The 19,271-nt window shown below is 47.0% G+C and overlaps 1 pseudogene; it reads left to right on the plus strand.

Moving 5' to 3' along the window:
- The first annotated feature begins 5,854 nt into the window (after positions 1 to 5,854).
- Positions 5,855 to 8,634, plus strand: LOC134380737 (fermitin family homolog 2-like; annotated as a pseudogene).
- Positions 8,635 to 19,271: the final 10,637 nt, after the last annotated feature.

Consider the following 19,271-nt stretch of genomic DNA (forward strand, 5'->3'; position numbering starts at 1 on the left):
CGTGTATTGTTTAACTCAGTCTGTGGGTGGCAGGTTAGCCCAGTTGGTTAGAGCACAGCCTCGTAACAACAAGGTCACAGGTTTGGATACCAGTACCAACCAGCTGCCTCCCTGCCCCGCCCCCCAAAAAGTATAGTCTGAGCTTAATTGTGTGTTAGCAAAGTGTATTCAGACTCCTGAGAGAGGGATTCTGGGGTTGGGGTAGCAGGTGGCTTTACTGTTTGTCCTTACTGCTTGAAATTTGCATGTGCATTTTTTGTAAATGAGGCTTCTTTTAAAAAACACACCACCTTAAGCAGTACACATTTCTCCCAGATTCCTGAGGATAATTCTGATTAAGTATTGGTTATGGTTCTATGGAAATTAAGAGTAGAAATCTGACAGGCATACACAAATTAAAGTATATTCTACAAAGTCTATGTCATGAAAGGCAAAAAAGCAAAGGCAGAAGACCTGTCCTAAGCTGAACATCATGACTTAATACAGTTGATGATCCTTAGTCAACAGGAGAATGTGGCTACAGAGGTCATCATCAGGACAATTGGAAGCCTGAATACTGTCTATACATTGGATAACATTACTGTACCCCACATGTGACAATGAGTGGTTTAGAAGGATGTCCTTGTTTTAGGTAATGCTGCAAATGCTTCCAGTGATGCACATAGGCACGTATGCAGCATATATGTATGCATATGCATATACATATGTGGAGGATACTAACATTTATAAAGCGAATGCATTTCACAGGGCCTAGCTTCCAAGGCCCTGTAGTTTCAGGTAGAGCCTAACTTTTTAAAATTACACATAGAAATGTTAAGCTTGCAAAAGACAGGAAACTTTCCCCAGGCTAAAATCTCTGTTGTAGATAAAGAACTGTAACACAGCAAGATTGCTGGCTCTAAGGGCAGATGTCCTTGGTGCAGCTAAACCTAATGATTGTTGCCATGACAATTATCTTACTATTCTTTTTGTAACCACCTATGTTCCTTTTCTGTAACTTTCTGGCCTGGAGAATAAATTCTGAGGGATGACCCCAGTTTGGTGTTATCTTTTTGAGGAATGCCTCTCTCTTGAGGGTTCCTGGAAAATTAACCCCTTTGGGACTTCTCACTGTTCAGAAGAAATGGGGTTTGTGTCTCTGTCACCCTGGGAGAGGTGACATACATACATACTGGGTCTTGGAATCTGCAGACTCATGCAAATGTATCTATAGAGAGAAAGGAAATGGGGCAAAGTGTTAGTAATTGATGGATCTAAGTGAAAGGTATAAAATAGTGATTCTACTATTGTTTTAGTTTTTATGTAGTTTTGAAATTTTTTGAAGAAGTTGGGGTTGCGGGGACCTAGGAGTAGGAAAGTGTCAGAGGGTCAGCCCTGAGCAGCAGAGTAAACATGGTCAAAGACACAAAGGGGAAGTCACCTGTGCCATTCTATCTGCTTCCTATTGTCTGAATCTTGTACACCGAGAAGATATTTATGTAATGAATAAATAAACCAAGGAAAAGAGAAGAGTAGAAAAGGGGGAGACGCAGGTAAAACCCCTCAGGTGTGTCTGGCATGGGTCCACGTGCACTGAATGTTGGTTGCTGCTGTTCACACGTCCTGACTCAGGTAAGAAAGTGCATTTTGTCCGCCTGCCGTTGAAAGTGGGTCAAGCCAGGCTTTTACTGGTGGGTTCTGTGCAGCTTCAAACTTACTCACGACACTTGACCAAGGACAAGTCAGACTCTTCTTAACAATACACGAGCCATTCTGCTTTGCTTCTCGGGCTTGCCTCCTCTGATTTCTTCACAGATGGGCATGTCCCACTTGAGCGGAGAAAATAAGTATGAAACAAAACACCACTCAACACACTCTACTGTTAAATAAAAATTACAGGAGGCCATTGTTTTGGACTAAATCCCTGCAGTAGGCCCCAAAAGACCAGACTAAAACTCATGATGGACGGCTGGCCAATGAACTCAGTTGGTTAGAGCATATTGATATGACACCGAAGTCAGAGGTTTGGATCCCCATACTGACCAGCTGCCAATAAGTAAATAAATAAATATAAAAATGGAGTCACCCCTGCTAAGTTCCATGCCCCCAAACCTAAACTAACTTATGGTCTGTCCTTCCAAGAATTCGGGAGAGAAAACGAACAGCCAATTTCCTAAACAGGCCACTTTAAATCTTCAACAGGCAACAGTGAAGCTCCCTCTGCTTTAACACAACATCTAGGAACCACATGCCAACATCTAGAAACAAGAGCATGGACTGCACGCTAAAAATCCTGTGTAGGTTCTTATGATTCCAACTGCTTTTCATTGATCTCTACATGGTTGACCAATACCACAGCAGTCACATCACCAAAGGACCCGTTTGGGTCATTTAACGACAAAAATACCCATTAATGGCTTTGTTATTTGGTTTGTCCTGCTAAGCAATTGATCCCACACACTGTCTGCAGCTGCAGGTACATTCTCAGCAGCTGCTCAACAAATATTCATTAAACAATGAATTACATGGTTCCAGAGCTGCCTTCTGCAGCAGTGACCGAAGAGGAACCTTTAGATGAAGTGAAATACCAACTGCAGGCTTAAAATCACCACTACTTATCATTTCAGAAGAGGCACTCCTTGGATTCTGCTGAAATAAGGTACTGAGGCTCTACAACAGAGTTCCCATTCCTCAAGCCACAAGGAAAGTGGCAGAAGATCTTAAAAATCAAATTAAAAGAATGCATCTGACACTCGCCCACCCCACCCACAACTAAAAATCAATTTAATATTGAACAGCTCAAGCTCTACATTGCTGGTCAGAGGACAGACAGTATATAACTCATTTGCTTTGAATGAATACTAACAAAAAATATAAAAGAAATAAAAACCAAGAAGATATAAACATTTAGTGGAGTCCTATTTGCCTCAGTTGATTGACCAGGGCTGGCCCGTTAGCTTAGTTGGTTAGAGTGCAGCTTTATAGCACTGAGGTCACAGGTTCGAATCCCCATACTGACCAGCCACCAAAAAAACAATACTCCCCTTTTAGTCAACCAAAACTTGAGGCACTGGCATCACTCTGTGTCATCATTGTAAATGGACTCACTTACATGTACGTCCCTGTGTAGAGGATTCATAAAGCAAATGTACTTCACAGGGCCTGGTTTTCCAAAGCCTTGCAGTTTCAAATACTGACCTTGCAAAAGACAGGAAATTGTCCCCAGGCTATTGAGTCTCTGTTGCAAGATAAGAATCCTAACATGGCAAGGCTGCTGGCTCAAAGACAGACAGGTTACTAATTGATATGTAAAGTTACTAAAAAGCTGCTGGAGGGAGAAGAAATGTTTACTAAATCAAGCCTTTGTTAGTGGATCACTTAATTGTCTAAATAGAATGTCATCTGACTTGTTTTTACTGAATGTTACCAGCTTCTATTGTAAAAACTTATTCAAAAGATCAACGAATCAAAAAGTTGGTTTTTTGAAAAGATAAATAAAATTGACAAACCATTAGCATGGCTAACAAAAAAAAGAAGAGAGAAGACTCAAATAACAAAAATTAGAAATGAAAAAGGCGATATTACAACTGATTCATCTGAAATACAAGGAATCATTCGAGACTACTATAAACAACTATACGCCAACAAATTTGAAAATCTGGAGGAAATGGATAAATTTCTGGACACACACAAGCTCCCAAAACTGAACCATGAAGACGTAGAAAATTTGAACAGACCAATAACAATAAAGGAGATTGAAGCTGTTATCAGAAGGCTCCCAACAAAGAAAAGCCCAGGACCAGATGGATTCACAGCAGAATTTTACCAAACATTCAAAGAGGAATTGACACCGATTCTTTACAAACTATTCCAAAAGATTGAAACGGACGCAAATCTCCCAAACTCATTCTATGAAGCAAACATCATCCTGATACCAAAACCAGGTAAAGATATAACCAAAAAAGAAAACTACAGGCCGATATCCTTGATGAATATAGATGCAAAAATCCTCACTAAAATACTAGCAAACAGAATACAGCAACACATACGAAAAATTATTCATCACGATCAAGTGGGATTCATCCCAGGGATGCAAGGTTGGTTCAACATACGCAAATCAAAAAATGTGATACACTATATTAATAAACTCAAACACAAGGACCATATGATCATCTCTATAGATGCTGAAAAAGCATTTGATAAAGTTCAGCACTCATTCATGATAAAGACCCTCTATTGTAAAAACTTGTTAAACGGTACTTAGCAAAACCCCACCTATGTCTCTTCCTGTAACTTCTTGGTCTGGAGAATAAATGCAGGAAGAGAACCCCAATTCGGGGTTAATTTCCCAAATGGAAGGAATGCCTCACGCTTGAGGAAGTTCTGGGATATTAACTCCTTTCTGGGGCTTCTCACTGCTCAAAAGAGATGGGCTTTGAGTAATCTTTGGTGGCTCTGTCACCCAGGGGAAAAGGGGTGACAAATCCGTGGGAGGCAAAGCAACATCCCTGATTAAGGGTTACCAAGTGGAAGGAAGTTTCTCAAGCTCAGACCTCTCTCCTGTTACAAACCATGAGAGCCCACTGTTTTGGACTGACCTCCTGCAGTAGTCCCCAACAGATCAGACCAAACCAAATTGGAGCCACTCACACCAAGTGCCTCATAATCAAACTAAAACTTTAAGGAAGCAGATAGATCTCAAAACAGACCAGTTTCTTCTCCCCTGAAAACAGAAGATCCCAGCGTAATAAGGAAGTCCCCTCTGCTCTAGCCCTTATGAAAAAGTACCTGATGCTGATCGGTTGTTTTTTTTTTTTTTATTCTGTTTCCCTGATCCCACCTTATAAAGCCCACTGTTCTGCTGTTTCCCAGTGGAACTTGAGGCCAATTATTTATTTATTTATTTATTTTTGACAGCTGGTTAGTTCAGGGATCTGCACCCTTGACCGTGGTGTTCCAGGCTGTGCTCTAACCACCTGAGCCAATTGATTGTTGATGTTCACAATGAATGCTTTGTTTGTTTTTGTTTGTTTTCTGCTTGGTGGGGCCATTATCTGACTAGTGCTTCTTCTTCTTTTTTTTTTTTTAAATTTATTTATTTTTTAGCGCTTCTTTTTCTTTTTTTTTTTTTTAATTTATTTATTTTTATTTTTAGCTGCTGGCTGGTACAGGATCAAACCCCGGACCTTGGTGTGGTCAGCACCAGACTCTGACCACCTGAGCTAACCACGATCCCCCTGCCATCCTCCAGGTGTGACTCTCCTCCACATGAGCATGGATTGATTACCTGTCTGCTGTTGTTCTCAGGCTCTCAGCATGCAATGAAATCAAATCTAGACATTATACAACATAATGTAAACATTGCAACAAGACAGCATTAAACTCTGTCTTGTACTTTGGAAAACCTAGGTAGACTCATATTCTGTTGTACTTAAGATCTCAGTGGTAGGAATTTGTTCGTTTTAAGTTTTAAGCATAATTTTTCTTATCTCCAGTAGCTTTGCCATTTACTAGCTTTATGGCCTTTATGACAATGACCTAATCTCTCCAAGTCTCCCATATGTCAAATAGGAATAATAAGAGCATGTGTATCGGTGTTATTGCTAATATTCAAGCAGACACCCTAGGGTAATAAGCTATTCCTAAAACTAGTAGAACAAAGTTCCATTTTCAGTCTCTGGAGCACGGTTTACTTATTTTCTGCGGTGACTTTTTACCTTCATTCTTATGAACCAAAGCTCTTGAATAGAAGACTTTAAAAGAACTCAGTCCATGCAGCCCCTCCCCAGCGGCTCTGGGCACAGGACGGGACAGATGTGACCAGCCCCAGTAGGACTCAGTCTCGGGGCCAGATAGAGGGGAAGGGGCCCTGGCTCTGGATGGGATAAGGATGTCAGGTAGCTGCTATGCAGGTGGGACATGGGAACTGAGTGTCCCTGTGAGGGACACAATGTCACCCTGAGAGTGACCTGGAGGTGCACAGTACAGAAGAGGGCTGATGCTTAAGTCAGTGGAAAAACTCAGTGTGAAAAATGGTCGGTCTGGCCACGCTCTCTGGTGGGAAAAGAAGAGAACTGGCTTCCTAGGACACTTCGGACCTTGGATGACACTGGTGTCCATGCAGTCACTGAGCTGCAGTCTGCCCCCAGCACAAAGTGCTCTGTCTGCAGCCTCTCAGCATGACATACGCGAAGGTGAGAGTGAGGTCCTCTGATGGAATCCTCGAAGCTGTGTCTGACATCTGTAAGACTTGTCATTATTTTTGGTTTTGGCAGCTGGCCAGTATGAGGACCCTTGACCTTGGCGTTATAACACCGACTGAGCTAACCGGCTAGCTCTGTAAGACTTTCCATATCAGCCACCCTGAAGGACTTTCTTCTCTTTAAAAAAAACCCCAGATATCCAACAAAGAAAAATATCAAGCTAGATGACCAGCCTGAGGAAGAGGCACTCGAATTAGAGAAGAGGGGCTTCCCATCAGTCCTGGGTCAGGAAGCACGCACCCAAGCCCGGGACGCTGCAGTCCAATGATGACCCCGCTCACGGTGCTCGTGATGCAAACCCCTTGTCACCAACTTCTGCTGGGCTGGGTGACAATGCTTTGTCAGAAGGCAATCTGGGTACACTTGCTGTCAGTCAACCCAGTCGCGTCCCCAGAAATCTTGGCAAACAGCTTCAAGCTTCAAGCTCTTCTTGACAAAGCAAAAATCAACCAAGGGTGGCTTGATTCCTCACGATCTCTCCTGGAATGAGACATGAAGGAAAATAGCACCCTGTTGCTCCAATGCAAGTATTACAGCTTCTTCAATTTGAATCCAAAGTGTGGTGCAATCAGATTCGAGCAGCTTTATGAGTAGCCCCAGATGTGCAATTCTCCAGACGAAACCAAACGCACAGAAGAAATGATGATGTTCGAGGCTCACAGTACCATGTCAACATGCCGTCAGTCACGACGTCAGAGAACAGCTGTGACCAACAAGTTGAGGACGGCAGTGCTGCCCCTTCAGACAGTGCTTTGGAAAGGGGTAAAACACCAACAATTTGGGGTGACACCACCTCCACTCCTGAACTTGTTGACTATATTAAAGCTTTCCAGCCCAGAAAGCTGACTCTAAAAGGTGACAAGTAACCTGGTGCACCTTCCAAGAGACATCAATTTCTTGCTATATGAGCAAAGCAGAATCCAGAGGCACACCAGCTCATCAGGCGAATCTGGGACCATGTGACGTCACCCCAGATATAAACATTTCAGGCCAAATATTTAACATGAAGCTCCTGATTCCAGTTGCAGAGGGTATGAACGGAATCTGGCTTCATGTGACAGTGAAAAACAACACGTTCTGGACGGCAGCCTGCAGAGTGGCCCCCAAGGGCAAGACCACGGCAGACAGTTCTCACAGCTTAGAAGGTCAAAATACTCTTTCCTGTCTGCAGATGCAGCATCCAGACCCAGATCCTCAGTTAATATGAGAACAGATCACAACTGATATAAATCCTGAATGTTTGGTGTCCCACAGCTATCTAAAAAAGTACAAGACTGGTGTACGGTTACACTAATAGCTACGCCAATTGTCTGGTTGGGGTTACTGTCAGACTCCTGACGACGTAGCCAGTTGTGTGGCTAGTCAATTCATAACTAAAGCCAAAATGTTTCATTATTTTAGTTACACTAAGTTTTTCATTTGTATTGTCAGGGCTATCAGTTAGGGCCCACAGATCCTTCAAACCCGTTGTACAGACTGGGTCACCAGACTCCTCACATGCCAGGCTGGGTCACCAGACCCCTCTCACGCAAGTCCACGCTAGGTAATTGGGAAAGATCCCAGGAGCCATTGGCAGACAACGTGAGCTCAGTCTTCAGCAGCGGCAGTGGCGTCTCAGAGCATCTTGGGGGCACTGGCAGCAACAGCCTCCAGCAGCATTAGCAGCCTCCCCATGGTCCCCCCTCCCCCGGGGGGCATCCCAGGGACAGGGAGCACCATGGATCACAGCCACTCATCCTTTATACTTAAGCCCATAACCCAGGACACCTGGGTGCACGTGCACAATTACATTAGACAATAACCAAGGGACACCTGGGCGCACGTGCATATTTACATCAAATGCTCGGCAAGATTCTGAACATCTGAGGGGCCCTGACTATTTCCCTATATTTTCCCTACAACTGGCCAGCAAAAAAAAAAAAAAAATGTGTAAGGACGAGCAGCCAGGCTATATAAGAGATTTGATAACAGCAAAGATCTTGGCGGCCCGTCAGACTATAGCTCAGATGAGTCTAATTGAAGCCAAGATGAGATTTATTCAAGCCTGGCAGACGTTACCCAAATTTGCCATCATATACTTCGTTGACGGTTCCTAGGGGGCAGAAAAGAAGAACTTATGGAATTGCACACAACAGACTAATTAGGACGGATGCCAGCACAAGAGAGGCAATTAACACGTGGCGTTTCAGCAGCATGACACAGTGGAATGCGGATGGGGAGGCCAATGGCCACTGCAGAGTTTGCAGATGAGATTCCGCTGTCCTTCAGTTGTACTGGACAGACCGCAGAGAGGTTCATGAATTCATTGCTGGCTACGTATTTCTCCCAACATGTGCAAAAGACCAAAATGAGAGTTTAGATGTTCTACAAACTCACCAGTGGTTGGGTGTGAATAGAAATTTAGTGTAATGAAAATTAAAAAAAAAAAAAAAGAATAAATAAATAACAAAAATTAAAGAAATATAGTGTAATGAAACTCCATGGCTGTAACAATATTTGACTTTAAAAGCTGTTGTTTGTTATATGCTGCTTAATAAAGTAAGCTTGAAATTGTGAAATAAATGAATAAAATGAAAGAAGAGCTCACAGCCACCTGAATAATGCCCTCAATTATGGTCCAATGTCATTTATGAGTGTATGCAATCCCAAACTTCAGGAAAAAAAAAACACAAAACAAAAAAATGTGCAACTGGAACCAACACCGAAGCCATAGGAGGGTTCTTGAAAGTTTTGCAGACACTGTAACTTTCAGAAGACTTGGCCCTTGAAGACTTTCATCTGCACTAGAAATATATAGAATGCCAAATCTTTGTTAGCACTTTAAATACAGGTTTGTTGGTTTTTTTGTTTGTTTGTTTTTGCAGCTGGCTGGTACAAGAATACAAACCCATAACCTTGGTATTATAAGGCTGTGCTCTAACCAACTGAACTAACCAGCTAGCCCTAAATACAGGTTTCATTAATGTTTACTGTTACAAAGTGAATTGTAATTTTCATTTAAGTTCCAATCAATTAATTTAATTGAAATGAATTTTTTAAAAAACAACTTTGATGGTAGCTTTATATACTTAGCAACATTATTACTACTAAGTGATTATTGAAATCACCGTGAATGCCAATTTTGAAAACATGTGAAATAAAAATTAATTTCAGTCATGATCAATTGAGTCTTAACTGACAAGAAAAAAAAGGCCTTTGCAAAGTCTAGAGCTCGGAGATGTATTACTTTCTATCAAAATCATGATCTGAGGGCCGGCCCATGGCTCACTTGGGAGAGTACGGTGCTGATAATACCAAGGACACGGGTTCGGATCTTATATAGGGATGGCCGGTTGGCTCACTGGCTGAGCGTGGTGCCGACAAAATCATGATTTGGTCAAAGATGTTGTCCCTTAATAGGGTAGGGAATATTTCTTCCTTAGACGTTAGCAAGAATGGGGCTGCCCCGTGGCTCACTCTGGAGAGTGCGGTGCTGGTAACACCAAGGCCACAGGTTCGGATCCCATATAGGGATGGCTGGTTTGCTCACTGGCTGAGCGTGGTGCTGACAACACCAAGCCAAGGGCTGAGATCCCGTTACCAGTCATCTTAAAAAAAAAAAAAAGAAGAAGAAGAAGTTAGCAAGAACAACAAAATTAGGGAGGACATTTTAGAAAAAAACTTAAGCTCTGGAAACACAACGCTTCTGTAGCACGTGCTCTTAATGTATTTGTGAAGTACCCCGATTCCAGCACCAAATCACAGAAAACACAGGCAGAAGTCAGTCGGCTGGCAGGAGTTTGTGACCACGCAGTGTGGTAGAAGGGTGCGTGGACAGCCAACGGTGCTGGACGAGCTCCCGTGCACACACGACTCACCCTCAGGCTGCCTGGAGCCCAGCAAGGAGGGCAGAACACAAATGAACACGCTTAATAACAACACTGAGTCCCCGTCACGCGCCAGGTCCTGTGCTGAGCACGTTACTACTTATCTTAGCCCCCCAGCAACGTTACAAGGCAGCTACTATTATTATAACTAATTTATACAGGTAGAAACAGGCTGAGAATACACAGCACGCTCATGGTCGTTGTAAATCAGAAGCCAGACCTGTCTGCCTCCCGGGGCCAGGCTCCACTCCTGTGAATACAATTTACAGGTAAATTACACGCTCTCTATAAATGCACTACATCCATGTCTATATTGCATAAGTGATTTCTCAGGTTCAATATAACCAACCACATAGAACGGTAAACAGTGGGATTACACGTTAGGCATGAATTACGTCAATTTGTAACAGTGGGAATTTTCAGCGAAGGTGCTGTATTCGGTTTCTCCAGAAAGAATCAATAGGAAATGTTATAAATATGAGAGGGGATTTATGAGGGAAATTAGCTCACCCGACTGTGAAGAAAAGTCCCACGATAGGCCATCGGCAAACCGGATGCCGGTAGCGTGGCTCAGTCCAAGTCCAAAGTCCTCAACACCAGGGAAGCCAGTGGTGGTCTCGGTGTAAGTCCTGGAACCCAAAAGCTGAAGAGTCTCGATCTCTGATGTCCGTGGACAGGAGAGAAGAGCGCGTCCCAGCTCCAGAGGCTAGAGAGGGAGATTCGCCTTTTCTCCCTGTTTTCTGTTCTCTCCAGGACCCCCCATGAAGTTGATGGTTCCTGCTCATATCAAGGCTGGGTCTTTCCCACCCAGCCCACTCAGGCTCTCATGCTAATCTCTTCTGGAAACACCCTCATGAACACACCTAAAGAAATAGCTTTACCAGGTTTCTCAATGTTCCTTAATCAAATCAAGTTGACATCTAGAGTTAAGCATCACAGGTCCCCAGGTAAATCAAAGAGAAGAGAAAAGAATAGACTTTTGAGCAAAGTGTTATCTATTTTTTAAAGAGTAACCTCTACGTCTCACCATACACAAAAAACAACTCAAAAGAGATCACAAACCCAAATGTAAACCTGAAACTATAAAATTTCTAGAAGAAAACACAGGAGAAAATCTTTGAGAGTTTCTGGGAAGCAATGTTTTTTGTACAGGACACCAAATTCATTTGCCATAAAAGAAAAAATTGGTAAGTTGGATCTCATCAAAATTAAATACTTTGTCTTCCAAAAAAAAAAAAAAAAAAAAGATAGGAAAATGAGGACAGGCCAGGGACTGAGCCCTGCTCAGGACGAAACCTTCCAGGCCCGACCACGGCCTTATCCACCGCCTGGGCCACTCCCGGTCCCGCTCACCGGACTAGCCTCACTTCGCAGCTGCCATCGCCAGCAGCCCCCAGGTCCCTGCTCTGGCCCCGGAGGGTCAGCAGGGTGCGCAGACTCGGGCAGGCCTTCGCTGGAGACGCTCAAGCAGGGAGCAGACAGATCTTCGTCAAGATTTGGGGAGGCCATCTGGGCGCTGAGCGCATCGGGAGTGCTAACATCCTGCCGGTCCGGAACTCTGTGCGCCTGTGGTACCGCGAGCTCCAGACAGTCCAGGGGACGGCAAACTCGGCTTCGTTCCTTTGCAGTCATCCACACGTTTCTTCCTTCATCCAACACTTACTAATTTATTATTTCTTTATGTGTGCCGAGAAATGCAGAACCAGGGCTGGCCGGTTAGCTCAGTTGGTTAAAGGAGGGTGTTATAACACCAAAGTTACAGGTCCAGATCCCCATACTAGCAAATGCAGCTGGCCAGGCTCCTGGCACCGTGGGGACACGGGCAGCCACGGGTCAAAGAGCAAACGGCAGTGGATGGCCCCAGGCAGCAACTGACCATCACTTCAACACAGAACAGTCCCCAACACAGAATGGTCCCCACAGTCCCAATTTCTTTTTCTTTCTTTCTTTCTTTCTTTTTTTTTTTTTTTTGGTGGCTGGCCAGTGTGGGGAACTGTACCCTTAACCTTGGTCTTACAAGGCAGCATGTTCACCAACTGAGCTAACCGGCCAGCTCTGCAACTGCTTATTTACATTTTCAGACCTGCAGAGCACTTGAAGAACTCGTGGAGTGGACATGGAGCTGTCACCTGCGCTCACCAGCTATTGCCATCTCCCTTGGAGCTCTCCCATTCTGTTTTTTTCGGAACCATTTGAAAGTAGGGCACAGATGTCCTGACTCCTTACCCTAAATATTTTACCATATATCTCTTAAGAGTAAGGAAGCTTTCCTACACGATCTCAGTATTATTCTCTCTCTTGTTAAACAAAGGTGCAGGAGGTCATTGGTTTGGACTGAGCTCCATCCAGCACCAGGAACCGACAGACCAGACCAAACCACGACAGAGTCACTCGTGCAAATGTCCCACCTCACCAGGCAGGAACGACGTGGCTTACAGACCTTCTGGGAAATCAGAAGAGTGAGAGATAAGAGCCAAATCCCCAAACGGGCCAGTTTTACTGGCATGAGAAAGTCCCCTGTGCTTTAGCCTTGACAAGGACAGTACATGTGAAGCAGCCAGTCTGTCTTCTGTCCCCTTCGTGCTTCCCTCATTCTCGGGGTCTGGAAACAGCCCCGTCTGCTCGGCTCACTTTAGACACCGGGAGTGGCCTGACTCTAGAGTCGCGCATAGAAGCCGGCTGAGGTCTTTAAACTAACTTTGTTGTGCTTTTGTCTTTGGACCGATTGAAAGCAAGGAAGTTTCTCATTTTTCTTAATCTGGTACTTTTCCTCCCTTCAGAGTAAACATAGCTTTAGAGCTGGGAACCACGGCAATTACACTGCTCATTCACGAGGAGTGAAATCATAATGTTCTCATCCTTACTTTGCCTGTGGTGACAACTGTCTCTTCTGTGCTGTTAATGAAGATGTAACCATGGCTCCCATTCTCTCCGGCCCGGGGGATCCGGGAACAATTCTAACCCGAAGGGCAAGAAAGTCTGACACTACCCCGGTCACCAAACGGCGGCCGCGGGACAACTGTGCGCTCCGCTCCTTCCGTGCCTGTCACCGCGACTGCAGCGTGGCTCGGCCCCTGACCGCCTAGGCTTTCCACCCATTCCTCCGGCGAATGTTTACGTTATTAGCACGTCTTATGGGTCATGACTGTGGAGTCAGGCAGACCTCTGAGCAGCGACAAAAATCCAACTGGAGGACATTTAAATACCTTCAGATCCCCAGAGTCGCAGACAGCTGAGGCTGTGCAGGCCGTTAACCTCCGTCCTGCTGGGACTGCAGGCTGGACCGTGGGCCGCTCCTTCGTCCTGACCGGGACACTCTCTGGTCGTTAAGAACAGGGCACCTGGATGGAAACCTCAGCCGCTCGAGGTGGAAAACAGCTCTTCCCACAGTGGACGTGGTGGGACTGCCCGTGTCCCCCACGATCATCTCTCTTTGTTCCTTCGAACCAGAACCCTGCGTCCCAGGTTCCCGGCCACCCTTCAGTTGGGTGGGCCGCGTGGGGAGGCCAGGCCAGTGGGGCTTGTGGTGAAGTGATGTGCCGTGGATTTACAGCATTTTAGGAGGCGGCTGCACACACAGCTGGCCCGTTTCCCTCTGACTGTTCCCATCCTGCTTCCTGGAACACACAAGGAGCGCTCAGGCTCCGGCCCTGCTGTTGGAGCTGGCTGCCACCTGGACCTGGTGGCATCCCTGCAGACGTCTGTGTGAGGGACCCAAGCCATGGTCAGGGGCAAGGGTACTGCAACTGGAGGTCTCGCTGCTCACAGCTGCCTCAGTCCTGGCTCATGCAGCGGGAAGTACCTTAAAGCCCAAGGGAAGTTAGAATCAAAGGTAGAAATGATAAAGTGACTCAAACGCAAGAGTAGGGCCATTGCCAGGGATGTGTTGGGCAAATATAATCAAAAACAAACTCTCCAAGTGCAGGGGAGGAAAAAGCATGCTTCCACCTACCCTTCCACGTTCTTTGGCTGGTCTACGAATTAAATGGACATGAAACAGATTTAACAGGAGAGAACCATTTTAGGTTATTATACACACATGCCCAGGAGCCCCACAGAAAGAAGGGCCTGATAATCGAGGACGACCTAAGCGTCCTGAGCTGCGGAATGGAACAGGGGCCGGGGCTTTGGGGTGGAGGCAGTTTGGGAGGTTTGGAGAGGGCAGGTCTGATGAATAAGGGTTGACTTGTCATGCAGATAAAAGTCTGCAGGTGGTAAAAGGCGTCTCACCCGCTCTCTTCCTGCACAGATATCTTTACTAATGAAAATTTCCTTCTATAGATGCAAATTCCTCTCACAAAAGGACAGCTTTTCAAAGCTGCTCCTGTGTCTGCAGTTTCTCTACATGACGACTCCAAGTCATCAATATGCCCAAAGAGGTAAGTTTTGTGGTGGGGTATTCTGGTTCCTTTCAGTCATGTTTTGGGGTAGCATGTCCTCAGCCCCAACACACCTAACCCAGGAAAGGTAGAGGAGAAAGAAAACAACTTTATTATTGAATAAGCATGAAATTGCGGGGGGCGAGGGTCAGCTGGCCGATGAGGGGATCCAAACTCCTGACCTTGGTGTTATAACCAACTGAGCTTACTGGGCAGCCCAGTGTGGTTTTCTTTTCTTTGGTTTTTAGGGTGTCTGGCTAGTAAGGGGATCTGAACCCTAGCATTAAGTCAGAATGGCATGTGCATCACAAGCAATCCACTAAAGAGATGCAGAGACGAATCTCACTCTAGGCGAGCTAAGTGGGGATGACCAGTGCATTCCGTGGCTTGCACCATGGCTCAGGTGAGCGCTGAAGCAGGGCCCGTCCCCTCCCAGGAAGCTGGCGGGAGTTGTCTTCCTCACTCCGTTTCAGAGAGGAGGCTCCCAGAAACTTGAGGAGTCATCCCTGAATTATGAGACGGGCCAGAGGCTCGTGTGTAGACGTTAGAAAGATGTCCACGCATTTGAGAAGGACAGAGGAAGAGATTCTGAAGAGGGGAGTGGGCAAAGTCTCTGGGCGTGAAGTGCTGACTGCCAGACGGTGCCGAGTGTCACTGAGCTGGAGAAACCGAGGTCTGTGCCAGTCAGTCACGTAAGAGTGAGAGCCACACATGCAGGTGGAAATGTCAAAGGGCAATCAGACGTGCGGATCTGGAGGTGGATGCTGTTCAGTAAAACTTGTGGAGGCCACTGTTTTGGACCAAGCTCCTGCACTAGGCCCAACAGACCAGACTAAAAACCAGAATGGAGTCACCCCTCTAAAGTTCTGCGTCAACAAACCGAAATTAAGTTATCTGACCTCCCCAGAAATCAGGAGCGAGGTCACAGCCAATTTTCCATTGGCATGATCGCCAAGTTCCCTCTGTTTTAACCCGTACCACAGAACGTGGCCTGAAGTGACCCGATGGTAACCGTCAGTTATCCTTCTGTTAGTGGGCCTCCCCGGCCCGCCTCCCCAGGGATGGAACTTTGAACTCACCAGTCCATCTGCTCTTTCTGCTTCTTCAGCCCTTTCTGCCTGTGAAACCAACCCCCTCTGCTCTGCTCATCGGAACACTCACTGTTTTATGGAATGGCGCGTTGCCTGATCCCAGAACCGCAACCAAGCCAGTAGAGGTCTCTAGACTAACTTTGTTGTAATTTTGTCTTTTGACAATATGTGAACTGGGACTGGTGAGAATGTTGAAGCTAGGTAAAGCCTTGGGCCCGAGTAAGTTCGCCTAGTTGGAGAGGGCAGGTGGGCCTGATCTGGACTCTTCTGCACTCCAGTGAGAGGCTGCACAAGAAGGAAAGTCAGGAGGAAAACCAGACGAGAATGGGGTGCATTCAGATGGAGCTGCCGACATGAACGGAAGGGGGGCTCCTGGCAAATGCTGCCCAGGTTGGGTAAGAGCGGGACAGTGGAGGAGCTGGGGCAGCCTGGACTCGGAGCGCCCCCGACCACACAAGGAGGCCTTGGGAGACCCCGCCTCCTCGACTCCCGTACCCTCACCCTCTCCTGCAGCACGTAAAATCCACCTCCACGGAGGCCCCTCCCTCGACCTCTCAGATTCATACCACGGAAGCTGAAATTTCTAGAACTAACTCTTCATTGTTCTGAAAAGTAAATTCTTTTTAGTGAATGCAGCCGTGCCACTGTACTTATTTCAGGATTAGTCCTACCATCTGTGTGTGTAGAGAAGTCCCTTTTTAAGATAGCATTCAAAAATACGTGGAGCCTGCCTCCAACTAGACGTAAATCAGCAGAAAACCTGTGTTAATAAGCAAGTTCAACTCTAAACTGTCTGGTTTTGTTGCCCTCAACAACTGCCTTTAGATGCTAATGAGGTCGTTCCGTGGTTAAGTTGAGCAGAGTCTGAAGCAGCGTGGGGACGGACTCTGGAGTCATCCTGGGCTCACAGTCATGCGGGAGATGCTGAGCAGTCAGCCTGAGGCTGGAGTCCAGACCCAGGGCCAAGGGTGGCCTGGACAGGTGCAGGGCGGGGCAGGACAAGGGATCAGGGCCAAGGTCAGCGACTGGGCAGCAAAACCACAGGGTGGCTTTGGATGAAGTGTGGTCTGTGTCCCATGCCTGTGGCTTCAGAGCAGGGGAGAATTTGCTCCTGAGGGTGGATGTCATGGAATGCAGGGCAGCTTCCACGGGGCTCAGGAGACCGAGGGGGCGTCCAGGAAGGTGGGAGCTCAGGAGTGGCCGGAAGGTGGCAGAACATGACGTTCTCTGGTCCCAACAACATTCCTTACTTTTTTATTTTGGCGGCTTGCCAGGGTAGGGATCCGAACCCTTGACTTTGGTGTTATAACACCGCGCTCTAACCTAAGACAACCGCTCAGCCCCATTCCTGACTCTTACGAGACTCAGCCGCCCGTGGCCCAGGTGGCAGGAGGCTCCACCGCCTCCAGAGTAAGGCTCCAGCCACGTGGAGCAGAAAAGCAGCTCTGCCCCAAGCAGATTCATGGGGGCCGGGCAGCAGGGAGACAGCTCGGGAGGGCTCCCAGGAGGATGGCACGGGCCGAATGGTGCCCCCCAAAAAGATATGTGGAAGTCCTGACCGCCTGTCTCTCAGAACGTGACCTTATTTGGAAATAGGGCGACGGCACATGTAATGAGTTAAGATGTAGTCACAGTGGAGTAGAACGGGCCCTAGTGCAACAGGACTGTGTCCTTATAAGAAGAGGAGAGGCTTTTTGAGTTAGATGCGGTTGCAGGTGCTGCGGGCTCAGTCCCCGCTGCTGCTCCCGACGCACTGCTGTTCGCTCTGCCCAGGGACAAGTCGCCCAGGAGGCCACGCAGTGAAAGACACCCGTGGGCCCAGAGCTGGCGTTCACCTCATCCGAGCTCCCTGGCCAGCCGCAGCGATGAGCCCGGCTGAAGGCATGTGTGGACGTGATCGGAGGCGCCAAGAAAGAGAACCTGACAGCGAAAGGACCAGGTGGGAGGCAGGGAGGCTGAGAATCACCGCAAGAGAAGCACCTCGGGGTGAAGGTGCTAAGACGTGGGGTGCTTCCAGACGGGAATCCACAAGCCACTCGCTGACTGGCACGGCCCTCTGAGACTGTTGAGCAGATGACTTCCCTCAGTACTGAGCCAGGAGCTGAGCAGGAAGCCACCACTGCGGACGCTTAAGTCTGTTCTAAAAATTGATTATCTGTTGTTTAAAAAGAGAAAAAGAAAAAGAGGAGGAGAGACAGACACGCAGGGAAGATGGCCCAGCGGCAGCAGAGGCAGAGACGGGAGCGATGGGGCTGCAGGCCAGGGGGTGCTGGAGCGGCCAGGGGCTGCAGAGGTGCAGGAGGGAGCCTCCAGGCCCAGAGGGCACTTGCCAACCCCTTGATCCCAGACTCACAGCCTCCAGACCTGTGAGACAGGACATTTGTGCTTTTCAGGCCACCCTGTTTGTGGTACTTTGTTAGGGCAGCCCCAGGAAACAATACGAATGGCTGAGAATTAGTCTCTTCTGGAAGGTCGGGCTCAGGTAAAAGAAAATCTACCTGTGAAGGTCTTCAGCACCTCTCCCACGCCAAGGAGATTCTGACTCTTAGAAAGGATTCAAGATGAACTTTCTTCGTCCTCACAAAACCCAGGCGACGCCGAGATAAGTTTAGGAAGATGTTACAGGTTTTCAGATGTTCCAGGCAAGGTGTATTTTCCATCATTGGCAATGTTAATATAAAATGTGTGAATTAGAGTGAATGTGACTTCAATGCTTGGTAGTTTGGTAATCCATTTCAAGGTTAAAAGTGGCCAAGTGGTCTCCACAGTCACAAACGAGGAGATCCCGCTGTCCTGGGCGCCCCTCGCGTGCTGGCAGAGCGTCCTCCAGCACCCCTGCCTGGCTGGTCATTGAGCATGTCTGAAAGAGAGCAAGGCCAGGCCTGTGGACCAAACTGACTCCATCTTCCCTGCAGAGGACACTTTGTTACTTTCCCACTCCTCAGTCATGAGACCCTCAGGGCAAATGATTACCCCAGGGGTTGCCCTGACAAAACAGACTGAGATAAGAGAGGAAACAGATATTTACTGAGTTGCAAAAACCCTCCCCAAGGCTTGTTTACTATCACTGTAAAAGTTACAGATTAGCCTTAAGACCCCTTTGGAATTCCCACCTGCGCACAAAGCATCAAGGTGACTGCTACAGTGACCCTCCTGGGGTGACAATGATGAACACCACTGCCTACTGAGCATGAGCCCATGACGCAGCCAGGAAGAACAGAACAGACCACCTCCAGTGACGCTGGCCTGCCACCCCTTAACTCCTTTCCCTATGAAAGACCCTGAACAGCTCCCCTCGAGGGGCCGGCTTTACTGTCCCTACCCCCCTTATGCATAAGTCTGTCTCCTCTTTTAATAAAACATTGCTCGCTTTAACTATTTGGGTACATTATTTATTTCTATGACTTTGGAATCCAAGAGTCTAATTTAATCACTGGCAAAAACTGGAAAGCTCTGGGCACCGGAGAGGACTCTAGTCGCAAGAGGCAAGTGGCCACTGGGACTATTTTGCTCCCAGGTCTCTGCTGCTGGTGGATCTCTCCTGGAGTCCCTGGTCTAAATTCTGACAAGGCAATGCTTTATTCTCTTTAGCTTTCTCTGATTTTCTGAACCTTCTTCTGTTTGGTAGGATTGTACCCACTTCTGTACAGGTGCACCCTGGAGGGCTCCTGGCCAGGCTTTGTTTTTCTGATT

The sequence above is a fragment of the Cynocephalus volans genome, chromosome 6 (genome assembly GCF_027409185.1).
Source record: "Cynocephalus volans isolate mCynVol1 chromosome 6, mCynVol1.pri, whole genome shotgun sequence".
Classification (NCBI taxonomy): Eukaryota; Metazoa; Chordata; class Mammalia; order Dermoptera; family Cynocephalidae; genus Cynocephalus; species Cynocephalus volans.